Below are 13,631 nucleotides of genomic sequence, written 5' to 3' on the forward strand. Positions count from 1 at the left end.
CCAGTCCAGGTTCCTGGTGTCAGTTTTTAGGGCTCCCTTGGGTCTATCAGGGCAGCACAAGTTTGAGGAGGGGAGAACTTCTGTCTGTGGTCCAAACTTCGATATATGGATTTTTTTGCAAACAGGTCCCAGCCCAGGGCTAGGGGCCCCCAGGGCATATACTTTGACCATTTTCCCTGGGAAAGAAAACTCACCAGTCCAGGTTCCTGATGTCAGTTTGTAGGGCTCCCTTGGGTCTATCAGGGCAGCACAAGTTTGAGGTGGGGACAACTTCGGTCTGCGATCCATCCTTCGATATAAGGATAATTTGCAGTCAGGTTCCAGCCCAGGGCCAGGAGCCCCTAGGCACATCCTTTGGCCATTTTCCCTGGGAAAGAAAACTCACCAGTCCAGGTTCCTGATGTCAGTTTGTAGGGCTCCCTTGGGTCTATCAGGGCAGCACAAGTTTGAGGTGGGGACAACTTCGGTCTGGGATCCATCCTTCGATATAAGGATATTTTGCAGTCAGGTTCCAGCCGAGGGCCAGGGCCCTCTGGGCACATCCTTTGGACATTTTCCCTGGGAAAGAAAACTCTCCAGTCCATGTTCCTGATGTCAGTTTGTAGGGCTCCCTTCTGTCTATCAGGGCAGCACATGTTTGAGGTGGGGACAGCATTCGGTCTGGGGTCCAAACTTCGATATAAGGATATTTTGCAGTCAGGTGCCCAGCCCACGGCTAGGGGCCCCTTGGCACATCCTTTGGTCATTTTCCCTGGGATAGAAAACTCACCATTCCAGGTTGCTGATGTCAGTTTGTAGGGCTCCCTTGGGTCTATCAGGGCAGCACAAGTTTGAGGAGGGGACAGCTTCGGTCTGGGATCCATCCTTCGATATAAGGATATTTGGCAGTCAGGTTCCAGCCCACGCCCTGCGGCCCCTGGGGACATCCTTTGGCCATTATCCCTGGGAAAGAAAACAAACCAGTCCAGGTCCCTGATGTCAGTTTGTAGGGCTCCCTTGGGTCTATCAGGGTAGCACAATTTTGAGGAGGGGACAACATTCGGTCAGGGGTCCAAACTTCGATATAAGGATTTTTTGCAGTCAGGTGCCCAGCCCAGGGCCAGGGGCCCCTAGGCACATCCTTTGGCCATTTTCCCTGGGAAAGAAAACTCACCAGTCCAGGTTCCTGATGTCAGTTTGTAGGGCTCCCTTGGGTCTATCAGGACAGCACAAGTTTGAGGAGGGGACAACTCCAGTCTGGGGTCCATCCTTCGATATAAGGATTTTTTGCAGTCAGGTTCAAGCCAGGGGCCAGGGGCCCCCTGGGCACATCCTTTGGCCATTTTGCCTGGGAAGGAAAACTCACCAGTCCAGGTTCCTGATGTCAGTTTGTAGGGCTCCCTTGGGTCTATCAGGGCAGCACAAGTTTGAGGAGGGGACAACTTCGGTCTGGGATCCATCCTTCGATATAAGGATTATTTTCAGTCAGGTTCCCAGCCCAGGCCCAGGGGCCCCCTGAGCAGATCCTTTGGCCATTTTCCCTGGGAAAGAAAACTCACCAGTCCAGGTTCCTGATGTCAATTTGTAGGGCTCCCTGGGGCCTATCAGGACAGCACAAATTTGAGGTGGGGACAACTTCGGTCTGCGATCCATCCATCCATATAAGGATATTTTGCAGTCAGGTGCCAAGCCCAGAGCCAGGGGCACCTGGGCACATCCTTTGGCCATTTTCCCTGGGAAAGAAAACTCACCAGTCCAGGTTCCTGATGTCAGTTTGTAGGGCTCCCTTGGGTCTATCAGGGCAGCACAAGTTTGAGGTGGGGACAGCTTCGGTCTGGGGTCCATCCTTCGATATAAGGATATTTTGCAGTCAGGTTCCAGACCACGCCCAGGGCCCTCTGGGCACAACCTTTGGCCATTTTCCCTGGGAAAGAAAACTCTCCAGTCCATGTTCCTGATGTCAGTTTGTAGGGCTCCCTTGGGTCTATCAGGGCAGCACAAGTTTGAGGTAGGGACGATTTCGGTCTGGGGTCCATCCTTCGATATATGGATTTTTTGCAGTCAGGTGCCAAGCCCAGGGCCAGAGGCACCTGGGCACATCCTTTGGCCATTTTCCCTGGGAAAGAAAACTCACCAGTCCAGGTTGCTGATGTCAGTTTGTAGGGCTCCCTTGGGTCTATCAGGGCAGCACAATTTTGAGGAGGGGACAATTTCGGTCTGAGGTCCGAACTTCGATATATGGATATTTTGCAGTCAGGTTCCCAGCCCAAGCCAGGGGCCTCCTGGACACATCCTTTGCTCATTTTCCTTGGGAAAGAAAACTCACCAGTCCAAGTTCCTGATGTCATTTTTTAGGGCTCCCTTGGGTCTATCAGGGCAGCACAATTTTGAGGTGGGGACAACATTCTGTCTGGGGTCTATCCTTCGATATAAGGATTTTTTCACTCAGGTGCCCAGCCCAGCGCTAGGGGCCCCCTGGGCACATCCTTTGGCCATTTTCCCTGGGAAAGAAAACTCACCAGTCTAGGTTGCTGATGTCAGTTTGTAGGGCTCCCTTGGGTCTATCAAGGCAGCACAAGTTTGAGGAGGGGACAGCATCCGTATGAGGTCCATCCTTCGATATAAGGATCTTTTGAAGTCAGGCTGGAGCCCAGGGCCAGGGGCCCCCTGGGCACATCCTTTGGCCATTTTCCCTGGGAAAGAAAACTCACCAGTCCAGGTTCCTGATGTCAGTTTGTAGGGCTCCCTTGGGTCTATCAGGACAGCACAAGTTTGAGGTGGGGACAACTTCAGTCTGGGCTCCATCCTTCGATATAATGATATTTGGCAGTCAGGTTCCAGCCCACGCCCAGCGGCCCCTGGGCACATCCTTTGGCCATTATCCCTGGGAAAGAAAACAAACCAGTCCAGGTCCCTGATGTCAGTTTGTAGGGCTCCCTTGGGTCTATCAGGGCAGAACAAATTTGAGGTGGGCACAACATTCGGTCAGGGGTCCATCCTTCGATATAAGGATTTTTTGCAGTCAGGTTCAAGCCCAGGGCCAGGGGCTACCTGGGCACATCCTTTGGACATTTTCCCTGGGAAGGAAAACTCACCAGTCCAGGTTCCTGATGTCATTTTGTAGGGCTCCCTTGGGTCTATCAGGGCAGCACAATTTTGAGGTGGGGACAACTTCGTTTTGCGATCCATTCTTCGATAAAAGGATTTTTTGCAGTCAGGTGCCCAGCCCAGGTCTAGGGGCCCCCTGGGCACATCCTTTGGCCATTTTCCCTGGGAAAGAAAACTCACCAGTCCAAGTTCCTGATGTCAGGTTGTAGGGCTCCCTTGGGTTTATCAGGGCAGCACAATTTTGAGGTGGGGACAACTTCGGTCTGGGATCCATCCTTCGATATAAGGATATTTTACAGTCAGGTGCCCAGCCCAGGGCCAGGGACCACTGGGCACATCCTTTGGCCATTTTCCCTGGGAAAGAAAACTCACCAGTCCAGGTTCCTGATGTCAGTTTGTAGGGCTCCCTTGGGTCTATCAGGGCAGCACAAGTTTGACGTGGGGACAACATTCGGTCTGGGGTCCATCCTTCGATATAAGGATTTTTTGCAGTCAGGTGCCCAGCCCTGGTCCAGGGGCCCCTGGGCACATCCTTTGGCCATTTTCCCTGGGAAAGAAAACTCACCAGTCCAGGTTCCTGGTGTCAGTTTTTAGGGCTCCCTTGGGTCTATCAGGGCAGCACAAGTTTGAGGAGGGGAGAACTTCTGTCTGTGGTCCAAACTTCGATATATGGATTTTTTTGCAAACAGGTCCCAGCCCAGGGCTAGGGGCCCCCAGGGCATATACTTTGACCATTTTCCCTGGGAAAGAAAACTCACCAGTCCAGGTTCCTGATGTCAGTTTGTAGGGCTCCCTTGGGTCTATCAGGGCAGCACAAGTTTGAGGTGGGGACAACTTCGGTCTGCGATCCATCCTTCGATATAAGGATAATTTGCAGTCAGGTTCCAGCCCAGGGCCAGGAGCCCCTAGGCACATCCTTTGGCCATTTTCCCTGGGAAAGAAAACTCACCAGTCCAGGTTGCTGATGTCAGTTTGTAGGGCTCCCTTGGGTCTATCAGGGCAGCACAAGTTTGAGGAGGGGACAGCTTCGGTCTGGGATCCATCCTTCGATATAAGGATATTTGGCAGTCAGGTTCCAGCCCACGCCCTGCGGCCCCTGGGGACATCCTTTGGCCATTATCCCTGGGAAAGAAAACAAACCAGTCCAGGTCCCTGATGTCAGTTTGTAGGGCTCCCTTGGGTCTATCAGGGTAGCACAATTTTGAGGAGGGGACAACATTCGGTCAGGGGTCCAAACTTCGATATAAGGATTTTTTGCAGTCAGGTGCCCAGCCCAGGGCCAGGGGCCCCTGGGCACATCCTTTGGCCATTTTCCCTGGGAAAGAAAACTCACCAGTCCAGGTTCCTGATGTCAGTTTGTAGGGCTCCCTTGGGTCTATCAGGACAGCACAAGTTTGACGTGGGGACAACATTCGGTCTGGGGTCCATCCTTCGATATAAGGATTTTTTGCAGTCAGGTGCCCAGCCCTGGTCCAGGGGCCCCTGGGCACATCCTTTGGCCATTTTGCCTGGGAAGGAAAACTCACCAGTCCAGGTTCCTGATGTCAGTTTGTAGGGCTCCCTTGGGTCTATCAGGGCAGCACAAGTTTGAGGAGGGGACAATTTCGGTCTGGGATCCATCCTTCGATATAAGGATTATTTTCAGTCAGGTTCCCAGCCCAGGCCCAGGGGCCCCCTGAGCAGATCCTTTGGCCATTTTCCCTGGGAAAGAAAACTCACCAGTCCAGGTTCCTGATGTCAATTTGTAGGGCTCCCTGGGGCCTATCAGGACAGCACAAATTTGAGGTGGGGACAACTTCGGTCTGCGATCCATCCATCCATATAAGGATATTTTGCAGTCAGGTGCCAAGCCCAGAGCCAGGGGCACCTGGGCACATCCTTTGGCCATTTTCCCTGGGAAAGAAAACTCACCAGTCCAGGTTCCTGATGTCAGTTTGTAGGGCTCCCTTGGGTCTATCAGGGCAGCACAAGTTTGAGGTGGGGACAGCTTCGGTCTGGGGTCCATCCTTCGATATAAGGATATTTTGCAGTCAGGTTCCAGACCACGCCCAGGGCCCTCTGGGCACAACCTTTGGCCATTTTCCCTGGGAAAGAAAACTCTCCAGTCCATGTTCCTGATGTCAGTTTGTAGGGCTCCCTTGGGTCTATCAGGGCAGCACAAGTTTGAGGTAGGGACGATTTCGGTCTGGGGTCCATCCTTCGATATATGGATTTTTTGCAGTCAGGTGCCAAGCCCAGGGCCAGAGGCACCTGGGCACATCCTTTGGCCATTTTCCCTGGGAAAGAAAACTCACCAGTCCAGGTTGCTGATGTCAGTTTGTAGGGCTCCCTTGGGTCTATCAGGGCAGCACAATTTTGAGGAGGGGACAACTTCGGTCTGAGGTCCGAACTTCGATATATGGATATTTTGCAGTCAGGTTCCCAGCCCAAGCCAGGGGCCTCCTGGACACATCCTTTGCTCATTTTCCTTGGGAAAGAAAACTCACCAGTCCAAGTTCCTGATGTCATTTTTTAGGGCTCCCTTGGGTCTATCAGGGCAGCACAATTTTGAGGTGGGGACAACATTCTCTCTGGGGTCCATCCTTCGATATAAGGATTTTTTGCACACAGGTGCCCAGCCCAGGGCTAGGGGCCCCCTGGGCACATCCTTTGGCCATTTTCCCTGGGCAAGAAAACTCACCAGTCCAGGTTGCTGATGTCAGTTTGTAGGGCTCCCTTGGGTCTATCAGGGCAGCACAAGTTTGAGGAGGGGAAAGCAACCGTATGAGGTCCATCCTTCGATATAAGGATCTTTTGAAGTCAGGCTGGAGCCCAGGGCCAGGGGCCCCCTGGGCACATCCTTTGGACATTTTCCCTGGGAAAGAAAACTCACCAGTCCAGGTTCCTGATGTCAGTTTGTAGGGCTCCCTTGGGTCTATCAGGACAGCACAAGTTTGAGGTGGGGACAACTTCAGTCTGGGCTCCATCCTTCGATATAAGGATATTTGGCAGTCAGGTTCCAGCCCACGCACAGCGGCCCCTGGGCACATCCTTTGGCCATTTTCCCTGGGAAAGAAAACAAACCAGTCCAGGTCCCTGATGTCAGTTTGTAGGGCTCCCTTGGGTCTATCAGGGCAGCACAAATTTGAGGTGGGGACAACATTCGGTCAGGGGTCCAAACTTCGATATAAGGATTTTTTGCAGTCAGGTGCCCAGCCCAGGGCCAGGGGCCCCCTGCGCAGATCCTTTGGCCATTTTCCCTGGGAAAGAAAACTCACCAGTCCAGGTTCCTGATGTCAGTTTGTAGGGCTCCCTTGGGTCTATCAGGGCAGCACAAGTTTGAGGTGGGGACAACTTCGGTCTGGGGTCCATCCTTCGATATAAGGATATTTTGCAGTCAGGTTCCAGCCGAGGGCCAGGGCCCTCTGGGCACATCCTTTGGACATTTTCCCTGGGAAAGAAAACTCTCCAGTCCATGTTCCTGATGTCAGTTTGTAGGGCTCCCTTGGGTCTATCAGGGCAGCACTAGTTTGAGGTGGGGATAGCATTCGGTCTGGGGTCCAAACTTCGATATAAGGATATTTTGCAGTCAGCTTCCAGCCCAGGGCCAGGGGCCCCTTGGCAAATCCTTTGATCATTTTCCCTTGGAAAGAAAACTCACCAGTCCAGGTTGCTGATGTCAGTTTGTAGGGCTCCCTTGGGTCTATCAGGGCAGCACAAGTTTGAGGTGGGGACAACTTCGGTCTGGGGTCCATCCTTCCATATATGGATTTTTTGCAGTCAGGTTCCAACCCAGGGCCAGTGGCCCCTGGGCACATCATTTGGACATTTTCCCTGGGAAAGAAAACTCACCAGTCCAAGTTCCTGATGTCAGTTTGTAGGGCTCCCTTGGGTCTATCAGGGCAGCACAAGTTTGAGGTGCGGACAACTTCGGTCTGCGATCCATCCTTCGATATAAGGATATTTTGCAGTCAGGTTCCAGACCACACCCAGGGCCCTCTGGGCACAACCTTTGGCCATTTCCCCTGGGAAAGAAAACTCACCAGACCAAGTTCCTGATGTCAGTTTGTAGGGCTCCCTTGGGTCTATCAGGGCAGCACAAATTTGAGGTGGGGACAATTTCGGTCTGGGGTCCATCCTTCGATATATGGATTTTTTACACTCAGGTGCCAAGCCCAGGGTCAGGGGCACCTGGGCACATCCTTTGGCCATTTTCCCTGGGAAAGAAAACTCACCAGTCCAGGTTCCTGATGTCACTTTGTAGGGCTCCCTTGGGTCTATCAGGGCAGCACAATTTTGAGGAGGGGACAACTTCGGTCTGAGGTCCAAACTTCGATATATGGATATTTTGCAGTCGGGTTCCCAGCCCAAGCCAGGGGCCCCCTGGACACATCCTTTGCTCATTTTCCCTGGGAAATAAAACTCACCAGTCCAAGTTCCTGATGTCATTTTTTAGGGCTCCCTTGGGTCTATCAGCGCAGCACAATTTTGAGGTGGGGACAACATTCTGTCTGGGGTCCATCCTTCGATATAAGGATTTTTTGCACTCAGGTGCCCAGCCCAGCACTAGGGGCCCCCTGGGCACAACCTTTGGCCATTTTCCCTGGGAAAGAAAACTCACCAGTCCAGGTTGCTGATGTCAGATTGTAGGGCTCCCTTGGGTCTATCAGGGCAGCACAAGTTTGAGGAGGGGACAGCATCCGTATGAGGTCCATCCTTCGATATAAGGATCTTTTGAAGTCAGGCTGGAGCCCAGGGCCAGGGGCCCCCTGGGCACATCCTTTGGCCATTTTCCCTGGGAAAGAAAACTCACCAGTCCAGGTTCCTGATGTCAGTTTGTAGGGCTCCCTTGGGTCTATCAGGGCAGCACAAGTTTGAGGAGGGGACAGCTTCGGTCTGGGATCGATCCTTCGATATAAGGATTTTTTGCAGTCAGGTTCCCAGCCCAGGCCCAGGGGCCCCCTGCGCAGATCCTTTGGCCATTTTCCCTGGGAAAGAAAACTCACCAGTCCAGGTTGCTGATGTCAGTTTGTAGGGCTCCCTGGGGCCTATCAGGACAGCACAAATTTGAGGTGGGGACAACTTCGGTCTGCGATCCATCCTTCCATATAAGGATATTTTGCAGTCAGGTGCCAAGCCCAGGGCCAGGGGCACCTGGGCACATCCTTTGGCCATTTTCCCTGGGAAAGAAAACTCACCAGTCCAGGTTCCTGATGTCACTTTGTAGGGCTCCCTTGGGTCTATCAGGGCAGCACAATTTTGAGGAGGGGACAACGTCGGTCTGAGGTCCAAACTTCGATATATGGATATTTTGCAGTCAGGTTCCCAGCCCAGGGCCAGGGGCACCTGGGCACATCCTTTGGCCATTTTCCAAGGGAAAGAAAACTCACCAGTCCAGGTTCCTGATGTCAGTTTGTAGGGCTCCCTTGGGTCTATCAGGGCAGCACAAGTTTGAGGAGGGGACAGCTCCAGTCTGGGGTCCATCCTTCTATATAAGGATACTTTGCAGTCAGGTTCCAACCCAGGGCCAGTGGCCCCTGGGCACATCATTTGGCCATATACCCTGGGAAATAAAACTCACCAGTCTAGGTTGCTGATGTCAGTTTGTAGGGCTCCCTTGGGTCTATCAGGGCAGCACAAGTTTGAGGCGCGGACAACTTCGGTCTGCGATCCATCCTTCGATATAAGGATATTTTGCAGTCAGGTTCCAGACCACGCCCAGGGCCCTCTGGGCACAACCTTTGGCCATTTTCCCTGGGAAAGAAAACTCACCAGTCCATGTTCCTGATGTCAGTTTGTAGGGCTCCCTTGGGCCTATCAGGGCAGCACAAGTTTGAGGTAGGGACGATTTCGGTCTGGGGTCCATCCTTCGATATATGGATTTTTTGCAGTCAGGTGCCAATCCCAGGGCCAGGGGCACCTGGGCACATCCTTTGGCCATTTTCCCTGGGAAAGAAAACTCACCAGTCCAGGTTCCTGATGTCACTTTGTAGGGCTCCCTTGGGTCTATCAGGGCAGCACAATTTTGAGGAGGGGACAACTTCGGTCTAAGGTCCAAACTTCGATATAAAGATTTTTTGCACTCAGGTGCCCAGCCCAGGGCAAGGGGCCCCATGGGCACATCCTTTGGCCATTTTCCCTGGGAAAGAAAACTCACCAGTCCAGGTTCCTGATGTCAGTTTGTAGGGCTCCCTTGGGTCTATCAGGGCAGCACAAGTTTGAGGAGGGGACAACTTCGGTCTGAGGTCCAAACTTCGATATATGGATATTTTGCAGTCAGTTGCCCAGCCCACGTCCAGGGGCCCCTGGGCACATCCTTTGGCCATTTTCCCTGGGAAAGAAAACTCACCAGTCCAAGTTCCTGATGTCAGGTTGTAGGGCTCCCTTGGGTTTATCAGGGCAGCACAATTTTGAGGTGGGGACAACTTCGGTCTGGGATCCATCCTTCGATATAAGGATATTTTACAGTCAGGTGCCCAGCCCAGGGCCAGGGACCACTGGGCAGAACCTTTGGCCATTTTCCCTGGGAAAGAAAACTCACCAGTCCAGGTTCCTGATGTCAGTTTGTAGGGCTCCCTTGGGTCTATCAGGGCAGCACAAGTTTGACGTGGGGACAACATTCGGTCTGGGGTCCATCCTTCGATATAAGGATTTTTTGCAGTCAGGTGCCCAGCTCTGGTCCAGGGGCCCCTGGGCACATCCTTTGGCCATTTTCCCTGGGAAAGAAAACTCACCAGTCCAGGTTCCTGGTGTCAGTTTTTAGGGCTCCCTTGGGTCTATCAGGGCAGCACAAGTTTGAGGAGGGGAGAACTTCTGTCAGTGGTCCAAACTTCGATATATGGATTTTTTTGCAAAGAGGTCCCAGCCCAGGGCTAGGGGCCCCCAGGGCATATACTTTGACCATTTTCCCTGGGAAAGAAAACTCACCAGTCCAGGTTGCTGATGTCAGTTTGTAGGGCTCCCTTGGGTCTATCAGGGCAGCACAAGTTTGAGGTGGGGACAACTTCGGTCTGCGATCCATCCTTCGATATAAGGATAATTTGCAGTCAGGTTCCAGCCCAGGGCCAGGAGCCCCTAGGCACATCCTTTGGCCATTTTCCCTGGGAAAGAAAACTCACCAGTCCAGGTTCCTGATGTCAGTTTGTAGGGCTCCCTTGGGTCTATCAGGGCAGCACAACTTTGAGGTGGGGACAACTTCGGTCTGGGATCCATCCTTCGATATAAGGATATTTTGCAGTCAGGTTCCAGCCGAGGGCCAGGGCCCTCTGGGCACATCCTTTGGACATTTTCCCTGGGAAAGAAAACTCTCCAGTCCATGTTCCTGATGTCAGTTTGTAGGGCTCCCTTCTGTCTATCAGGGCAGCACATGTTTGAGGTGGGGACAGCATTCGGTCTGGGGTCGAAACTTCGATATAAGGATATTTTGCAGTCAGGTGCCCAGCCCACGGCTAGGGGCCCCTTGGCACATCCTTTGGTCATTTTCCCTGGGATAGAAAACTCACCAGTCCAGGTTGCTGATGTCAGTTTGTAGGGCTCCCTTGGGTCTATCAGGGCAGCACAAGTTTGAGGAGGGGACAGCTTCGGTCTGGGATCCATCCTTCGATATAAGGATATTTGGCAGTCAGGTTCCAGCCCACGCCCTGCGGCCCCTGGGGACATCCTTTGGCCATTATCCCTGGGAAAGAAAACTCACCAGTCCAGGTTCCTGGTGTCAGTTTTTAGGGCTCCCTTGGGTCTATCAGGGCAGCACAAGTTTGAGGAGGGGAGAACTTCTGTCTGTGGTCCAAACTTCGATATATGGATTTTTTTGCAAACAGGTCCCAGCCCAGGGCTAGGGGCCCCCAGGGCATATACTTTGACCATTTTCCCTGGGAAAGAAAACTCACCAGTCCAGGTTCCTGATGTCAGTTTGTAGGGCTCCCTTGGGTCTATCAGGGCAGCACAAGTTTGAGGTGGGGACAACTTCGGTCTGCGATCCATCCTTCGATATAAGGATAATTTGCAGTCAGGTTCCAGCCCAGGGCCAGGAGCCCCTAGGCACATCCTTTGGCCATTTTCCCTGGGAAAGAAAACTCACCAGTCCAGGTTGCTGATGTCAGTTTGTAGGGCTCCCTTGGGTCTATCAGGGCAGCACAAGTTTGAGGAGGGGACAGCTTCGGTCTGGGATCCATCCTTCGATATAAGGATATTTGGCAGTCAGGTTCCAGCCCACGCCCTGCGGCCCCTGGGGACATCCTTTGGCCATTATCCCTGGGAAAGAAAACAAACCAGTCCAGGTCCCTGATGTCAGTTTGTAGGGCTCCCTTGGGTCTATCAGGGTAGCACAATTTTGAGGAGGGGACAACATTCGGTCAGGGGTCCAAACTTCGATATAAGGATTTTTTGCAGTCAGGTGCCCAGCCCAGGGCCAGGGGCCCCTGGGCACATCCTTTGGCCATTTTCCCTGGGAAAGAAAACTCACCAGTCCAGGTTCCTGATGTCAGTTTGTAGGGCTCCCTTGGGTCTATCAGGACAGCACAAGTTTGACGTGGGGACAACATTCGGTCTGGGGTCCATCCTTCGATATAAGGATTTTTTGCAGTCAGGTGCCCAGCCCTGGTCCAGGGGCCCCTGGGCACATCCTTTGGCCATTTTGCCTGGGAAGGAAAACTCACCAGTCCAGGTTCCTGATGTCAGTTTGTAGGGCTCCCTTGGGTCTATCAGGGCAGCACAAGTTTGAGGAGGGGACAATTTCGGTCTGGGATCCATCCTTCGATATAAGGATTATTTTCAGTCAGGTTCCCAGCCCAGGCCCAGGGGCCCCCTGAGCAGATCCTTTGGCCATTTTCCCTGGGAAAGAAAACTCACCAGTCCAGGTTCCTGATGTCAATTTGTAGGGCTCCCTGGGGCCTATCAGGACAGCACAAATTTGAGGTGGGGACAACTTCGGTCTGCGATCCATCCATCCATATAAGGATATTTTGCAGTCAGGTGCCAAGCCCAGAGCCAGGGGCACCTGGGCACATCCTTTGGCCATTTTCCCTGGGAAAGAAAACTCACCAGTCCAGGTTCCTGATGTCAGTTTGTAGGGCTCCCTTGGGTCTATCAGGGCAGCACAAGTTTGAGGTGGGGACAGCTTCGGTCTGGGGTCCATCCTTCGATATAAGGATATTTTGCAGTCAGGTTCCAGACCACGCCCAGGGCCCTCTGGGCACAACCTTTGGCCATTTTCCCTGGGAAAGAAAACTCTCCAGTCCATGTTCCTGATGTCAGTTTGTAGGGCTCCCTTGGGTCTATCAGGGCAGCACAAGTTTGAGGTAGGGACGATTTCGGTCTGGGGTCCATCCTTCGATATATGGATTTTTTGCAGTCAGGTGCCAAGCCCAGGGCCAGAGGCACCTGGGCACATCCTTTGGCCATTTTCCCTGGGAAAGAAAACTCACCAGTCCAGGTTGCTGATGTCAGTTTGTAGGGCTCCCTTGGGTCTATCAGGGCAGCACAATTTTGAGGAGGGGACAACTTCGGTCTGAGGTCCGAACTTCGATATATGGATATTTTGCAGTCAGGTTCCCAGCCCAAGCCAGGGGCCTCCTGGACACATCCTTTGCTCATTTTCCTTGGGAAAGAAAACTCACCAGTCCAAGTTCCTGATGTCATTTTTTAGGGCTCCCTTGGGTCTATCAGGGCAGCACAATTTTGAGGTGGGGACAACATTCTCTCTGGGGTCCATCCTTCGATATAAGGATTTTTTGCACACAGGTGCCCAGCCCAGGGCTAGGGGCCCCCTGGGCACATCCTTTGGCCATTTTCCCTGGGCAAGAAAACTCACCAGTCCAGGTTGCTGATGTCAGTTTGTAGGGCTCCCTTGGGTCTATCAGGGCAGCACAAGTTTGAGGAGGGGAAAGCAACCGTATGAGGTCCATCCTTCGATATAAGGATCTTTTGAAGTCAGGCTGGAGCCCAGGGCCAGGGGCCCCCTGGGCACATCCTTTGGACATTTTCCCTGGGAAAGAAAACTCACCAGTCCAGGTTCCTGATGTCAGTTTGTAGGGCTCCCTTGGGTCTATCAGGACAGCACAAGTTTGAGGTGGGGACAACTTCAGTCTGGGCTCCATCCTTCGATATAAGGATATTTGGCAGTCAGGTTCCAGCCCACGCACAGCGGCCCCTGGGCACATCCTTTGGCCATTTTCCCTGGGAAAGAAAACAAACCAGTCCAGGTCCCTGATGTCAGTTTGTAGGGCTCCCTTGGGTCTATCAGGGCAGCACAAATTTGAGGTGGGGACAACATTCGGTCAGGGGTCCAAACTTCGATATAAGGATTTTTTGCAGTCAGGTGCCCAGCCCAGGGCCAGGGGCCCCCTGCGCAGATCCTTTGGCCATTTTCCCTGGGAAAGAAAACTCACCAGTCCAGGTTCCTGATGTCAGTTTGTAGGGCTCCCTTGGGTCTATCAGGGCAGCACAAGTTTGAGGTGGGGACAACTTCGGTCTGGGGTCCATCCTTCGATATAAGGATATTTTGCAGTCAGGTTCCAGCCGAGGGCCAGGGCCCTCTGGGCACATCCTTTGGACATTTTCCCTGGGAA

This window comes from Lonchura striata, chromosome 1 (assembly GCF_046129695.1).
Source record: "Lonchura striata isolate bLonStr1 chromosome 1, bLonStr1.mat, whole genome shotgun sequence".
Lineage (NCBI taxonomy): Eukaryota > Metazoa > Chordata > Aves > Passeriformes > Estrildidae > Lonchura > Lonchura striata.